This window comes from Armigeres subalbatus, unplaced genomic scaffold (genome assembly GCF_024139115.2).
Source record: "Armigeres subalbatus isolate Guangzhou_Male unplaced genomic scaffold, GZ_Asu_2 Contig1008, whole genome shotgun sequence".
In the NCBI taxonomy this organism is placed as follows: domain Eukaryota; kingdom Metazoa; phylum Arthropoda; class Insecta; order Diptera; family Culicidae; genus Armigeres; species Armigeres subalbatus.
Genome location: NW_026941746.1, coordinates 146,886 through 153,072, shown reverse-complemented (window position 1 = coordinate 153,072; position 6,187 = coordinate 146,886). Strand labels below are relative to the sequence as shown.

The following is a 6,187-nucleotide window of genomic DNA, read 5'->3' as shown; positions in this document are numbered from 1 at the left end:
ATTGCGCATTTTATACTCATCTGACTCATGACTCAACATGACATAATGCTTTTTGTACTCGATATATGCTACTAAAATTTAACAAATTAAAAGTAATAAATTAACTAAAACATGCGATAAAAATGAACGAATTAAAACAATTTCAGGTAAACATGCACTGACTAAGACGACTATACCTACAACTACATATGTGACGTCGCTACTTGACTACTGACTATGTATTAAAGACAAAAACGGATGCACCAATCAGTGACACCCACGCACTAACACTATGGATACTTCTACCCCGGGGCAACGATTTCGTATCCATTCATGACGATTGAAATGTGAAGGATAGGTATTTTGAGACGACTGTTTCACCGAAATTCATTCTCCTACTCACTTCATAATCATGACGAAATTCATTGAATGGTACCTATGCTTTTAGATCCGCGGCTGAAAATATTCCTAAGGATTTGCCTTTTAAATCCGACACCTCTTAAGAACTGGTGCCAAGTTTCCGCATAATAACACAGGGTGTGTACTGCGGTCCCAGTTTAGCATTGAACTGGTCTCCTGCTGACGACTGACGGAAACTCCGTTTAAACACTCGTTGACCCACAACGAAGGTTGGTGAGTAACGCTTATGTCGGAGATCGTACCGTTTCTTATTCTCTTCATGTGATTTTTGTAAATGTTCTCTCACTATTTCTCCTACTTTTTTACATACTCCTCTAAGTTTTCTACTCTTTGCTCTTCCGATTGTTCTATATTTTCTCAAATTTATGCTCACTTCCTCTTGCTAACTATTTCGTGTCCAAATATTATACAGTGCAGGCTGAACTTCGTGGTCGAATGGATGGTATTATTAAGAACGAATTCCATTTCCGAAACTTTCGTATCCCATAGCTTTTGATCTTGTTTCACGTATGTGCGGATCATTGAGTTAATGGTTCTATTCAGTCGTTCAGCTGGGTTCGCTTGGCTTCTGTGCCTAGCGTTTGCCCAATACTGAACATCGTATTTTTCCAGTAAATGCTGAAGTCTTTAGACAAGAACGTTGTTGCATTGTCTGTTATGACTATTTGTGGGGTAGAGAATTTCCTAAACCATAGCTCTTCTAGTATTTTGCATAGGGAGGTACTCGCAATCTTCTTCACAGGAGTAAGCAGGCAGTACTTAGAAAATAGGTCCATGACCACCAATAAGTGCGCGTTTCCCTGCTTTACTTCTGGGAAGAGATTGGATGTAGTCCATCTGCAAACTATTTGGAAGGGCTTGGTCGTTATGCTCTGTTTACCCATTTCTGGAGCTGTCGACACGGTTGAATGCTTGTTCATTTTACATGACTCGCATTTGGCAATGTACTTTTTAATGTCACTGCTCATACGAGGCCAATAGTATCTACAGCTTGATCATTTCGACACATTTGACGAAGCCAATGTGAAGATTGTTATCGTGCTCTTTCTCCATAATACTGTTTCGTTTGGAGACAGGTACACACTGTTTCCACTCGAAGTGGTAGTCCATCAAGTCTGATCTGGCGGCTACAAACTTAAAGAGTAGTCCGTCGACGATTTTGAAATCAGGGTAATTTTCTGGTTCGTTTTCCACAGCGACAAAAGTTGTTTATACCAACTATCTAAAGGCTCTTCATCTAGAGATTCGAGCGATCGGGAGAGGGCATCTGGGACGATGTTTTCTTTCCCTTCCGATGTCTAATCTCCATGTCGTATTGCTGAAGCTCAATACTCCAGCGACTCAGCCGAGATGATGACCGCCACTTCACGCATTATAAAGTTAAGGCAGAGGAGTCGGTTACCAAAGTAAACTTTGTCCCTCTATGTAGCCACCAAACCTTTCTATGCCGCGCAGTGCGGCCCATACCTCTTTTTCTGCCGCATGGTAATTTAGCTCAGCTCGCTTGAGCTTTTCAGGTGGAAGGCTATTACCTTCTCTTGCCCGTTGTGCACTTGAGTAAGTACGCCTGCGATAGCGTTATCACTGGCGTCTGTTTGAACCGTGAAGGGAAGCGTGAAGTTCGGATTGGCCATCACAGGAGCTGAAATCAGTTTCTCCTTGATGACCTGAAATGCATTCTCAGCTGCCGCGTTCCATTGCACCCTCTTTGGCTTATTCTTCAATAAGTCAGTGAGAGGTGCAGTGATTTCTGCCTGTAGTTTTCGATAAACCTACGGTAGTAATTGATCATACCGAGGAATCGACGAAGCTGTCTTACCGATGTTGGAACCGTATATCCAGGATCGCTTGTACGCGATCTGGATTGAGCCACCAATCCTTCTTGGGACAAGATGTACCCAAGGTACGGCAATTCAGTGGCAGCAAAATTTAGATTTAATGAGATTGATGCATAAATTTGCCTCTCGCAAACGCTTCGCTAAGTCTCGTAATTTCTCCATGTGTTCATCAAATGTTTGGCTAACTACAACAATATCGTCGAGATATACGAATATTGCTGGCTCCTAGTGCACCATGGCTTAATACTCTGTCCATCAACTTGCTTAGTGTAGCAGGCTGTTCACCAATCCAAACGGAAGTCGTGTAAATTGGAACAGCCCTCTACCTGGTAAAGAGAACGCAGTGTATTTTCTCGACTCCGGGCTCAAAGGAATCTGAAGAAATGCTTGTGTCAAATCAATGGTTGTTATGTACCTAACTGTCCCTAAGTGGCTTAAAATCCTATTCTGGTGCGGTAACGGATATGCGTCTCTCTTGGTTCTCTCGTTTAATTTCCTGGCATCCAAGCAGAGCCGTATTTCCTCACTATCCCTCTTCTTGACTGGGACTACTGGTAGTGCCCAGTCTGAATTGAATTCTTCCACTATTTCGTCTCGAATCATATTGTCTAATGCCGCATGAATCTTCCGTTGGATCTCTGGGCTCCATGGGTGAGATTCTTTCTAACCGGATGCTCTTCCCTAAACTCCTCTTTGAATTTCGATAGTGTGCTCTATGACGCTTGTTTTTGCCGAATTGCCCTCGGCTGCGCCACCAGAAACTCTTTCTTCACTCTCTCTAACTGCTCTTTTCTGATCCTCTGTTAACATTTCTTCTTTTCTATCTCCTCACATATTCCGTCATCTAAAATCTCTATTGGGTGATTTTGATAGTCAACTCGATACCAAATTTCAACCAAAAATCATAACCCAATACGCATCTACGTTTGAGATTCGGAGCGATAATTACTTGGAAAATTTTGGTTGTTCCGTTAAATGTAATCGGGACGTCAGCACAGCCAAGGACTTCCAGCTCATCTCCGGCGGCTGTACGTAATGCAACAGTAGTGGGTTCTATTTTAGGTTCAGTTGCTTCATAATTTTCCTCGCTCCGATGCCTAACACAGTCCTTGCAGCACCACTGTCCAAGAGACCAATTAGTTCAATCCCCATCAGATCAATTTTCGTGAATGGTCTGGCGTCTCCACTAAGCTTGACGAGCAAGTAGCAATCTCATCCTGCTTCTTGGCTACGATCCACTCTCGAATAACCTAACTGATGAAGAATGGCTGTTGGTTCTTCTGATAGTCTTAGCTGAGGACTTTTAGAGCTTGTAAGACTGCATTGCCTCATTGAGCAGTCTTCTTGAGGTTTTGACTGGCAAAATGGGCAATTTAAAGTCGCAAACCCAGGAAATCCACATTTCTCACAGAAATCGTGTTTTCTTCATGACAATCGCGAAAACTGTGTCCATCTTCATGACAGTTAAACACAATCCTCGCTTAATGGGAATATATGCTTTGACGATTCTCTGTAAAGCATTAGTGCCACTTGTAGTTGGCTTTGGCTCTTACTGTCTTCTTTCCTGATTACTGCCTGACTTATCTTCGGTTTTTGCTGCCCTCTCTGCTGACCACTATTTTCTTCCTTTCTATGTCTCGTAGGTACAAATTGCTCGTTAGCCTTTTATAATTTGGGTTGAAATTTCGTCCCTGTTATCCTCCCTTGTACTCATTTTGGAACCTATTCGTTGACTCATTTCGACCCTGATATCCTGTATTAAAACCTGATTGAAACCGATTCCCAGATTCATTTCTACCACAGTATTGTGACTGGTAACTGATTTCTTCAATCTCAGATTTTGGCCTTTCGAATCTACTTTCTTTCCTAGCATAAACTTGCCAATTTATGGAGTCAAACTTCTTACCGAATTCCCTCATTCTAGCGATTGTGGTTATGTTTGCAGCCAGCATGGCTGTTCTGCAGTCCACCCTGGTATTCCGGAATAGTACATCGAACTTCCTGTCCTCATCCCACTGTCTGGACATGCTGCGGAAGATTCGGACCATATCCAAATAAAAATCCTGGAATTTTTCCCGAGGACCTTGCCTCCGCGCATTAGCTAGGCGTTCATACTGATAATCAATGTCTACAGGTAAGAATTCATTCTTAAGTTCCTTAACCAAATTCTTCCACGTTTGAAGTTCATTATTTCCATTCACCTCCATGAACCACGACCTAGCCTTTCGCGTAAAAGGTGGTGTGCAGACACAAAAAGTTCCGCTTCAGTAAAACCTTCCGATCTCGCGTTGAATTCAACTTCTTTAAGGAATTCGTTTAATCTTCGTCCGTTATCCATCCCGTCGTACCCTAACCGACCATTTGTGTACTGGTAACTGGCTATTTCTTGGCCTGTCTACTGTTATCGCTTGTCTAATTTCCTGATTGTCGAGAGGAGATGCGGGCAGTGGAAGCTTGTTCCTTTCGGCAATGCTCTCCATTGATCCATATTTAGATTTAACCCATTCATAAAAATCCGGTTCGCTATTCACCTTCGCGCGTGACTCATTTTCGCTTTGTACCGATCGTTCGTCTACCGGCGTACTGACGCGTTGTTTCATTCGCTCTTGTTCTACGGGCTTTGGTACCGGGGTGGATTCCAAAGCTTGAATCCGCTGAATCAGCTGATTCACTACCTCTTTTAATTTTGCATTTTCAACTGAAAGTTCCGTCACGCGAACAGCATCATTTGCTGAAACACTACCTCCTACCGCGCCTTCATTTTGAGCATAATGAATAACTTCCTGTTCATTGCCTTTCTCTCTTCCATTCTCATTTCTATTTTCGGTTTCACTTTCCGCGATCTGCTCATCAGCTAATATTTGCTCCTCTGTTTGTTCACGCATTACTCTCAAACTTTCATTCAAAATTTTCAATTCTGCTTCTCTCACTTCTACTATCAGGGACGTAAGTGGTAGAATTTATTAATCAACCTAATGCACTCTCCTGCAATAACCGCGATACTATTCAAATCTTCCTCGGCATCGGTCTGAGACTTTAGCCGCACCATTCTAAACAGAATGTGAAGAAGCTTTGATTTGAATTTCCTATCTGGAGCTTTTTGAACCTTCTTTCCTTCTAACACGCATTTAATCGCTCGCTCTTTCTCATCGCATAGTTTCAACTCATCTAACACGTCTATGTCGTCATATTTATAGATTGTAGCTTCTTTTTCTCTTTTCAGATTTCATCACCGTACGCAAGACTCTCTCTAATTTGCTGCGTGATTCATCCTTCCTGGCGATATCCCGAATCAGTAATTCATGACACAGCTCTTCATCGTCAAGATGGGCAAAATTCAACGAGTAGTAATACTGAGTCTGCAAGTGGGCTGAATCCATCTCGCAACGTTGTTTTTCCACGGATAAATCGAAAAAGTTGAGAAAAGGTAGCTAATTTAACTACACGACAACAATTATGATGTGGAAACCGCTAATTAGTTTAATGCCAAATAAACACAGCCTTCTTGTTGTTTTACTCTCACTCAATCCGAAAAATCTCTCCGCACAAATGAGCAATGGGCTCCTTTTTGAATTACTCGATTATCGACTCGTTTTCACTCAATCGTTATTTTCACTTCTTTTGTGGACAATCAAAACCCCTCCGAATATATAATGAAATATTAGGCACTCTTGCCAGAATTCACCTCCAAATACTTTCTAATGACAATAGTCGCGTGAAGGCCTGGATGTTTTCCCAGAGACCTCTGTCTTAACCAGCTATTTCGAATGCGATTTTCCAAGCTGCAACCAACAAGAAACTGATGGTGAGTCAATTTTATGTTTGGGCCCAAGGTGTAATAATTGGGTAAGTATGGCCTGAGCTATGCTGAGACTCCCTGAACCAATGGCCTCACGGTCGGCACGCCCACCTCAAGCTACTCGCGGGCATGGAACTCTCGCAATCAAAAT

General features: G+C 42.3%; 1 long non-coding RNA gene across 1 annotated transcript; it reads left to right on the top strand.

Moving 5' to 3' along the window:
• Positions 1-228: 228 nt before the first annotated feature.
• Positions 229-5,582, top strand: LOC134202108 (uncharacterized). The gene is made up of 4 exons (XR_009977142.1): positions 229-337; positions 428-612; positions 4,162-4,371; positions 5,461-5,582. It is a non-coding gene; the product is annotated as an uncharacterized LOC134202108 (long non-coding RNA).
• Positions 5,583-6,187: the final 605 nt, after the last annotated feature.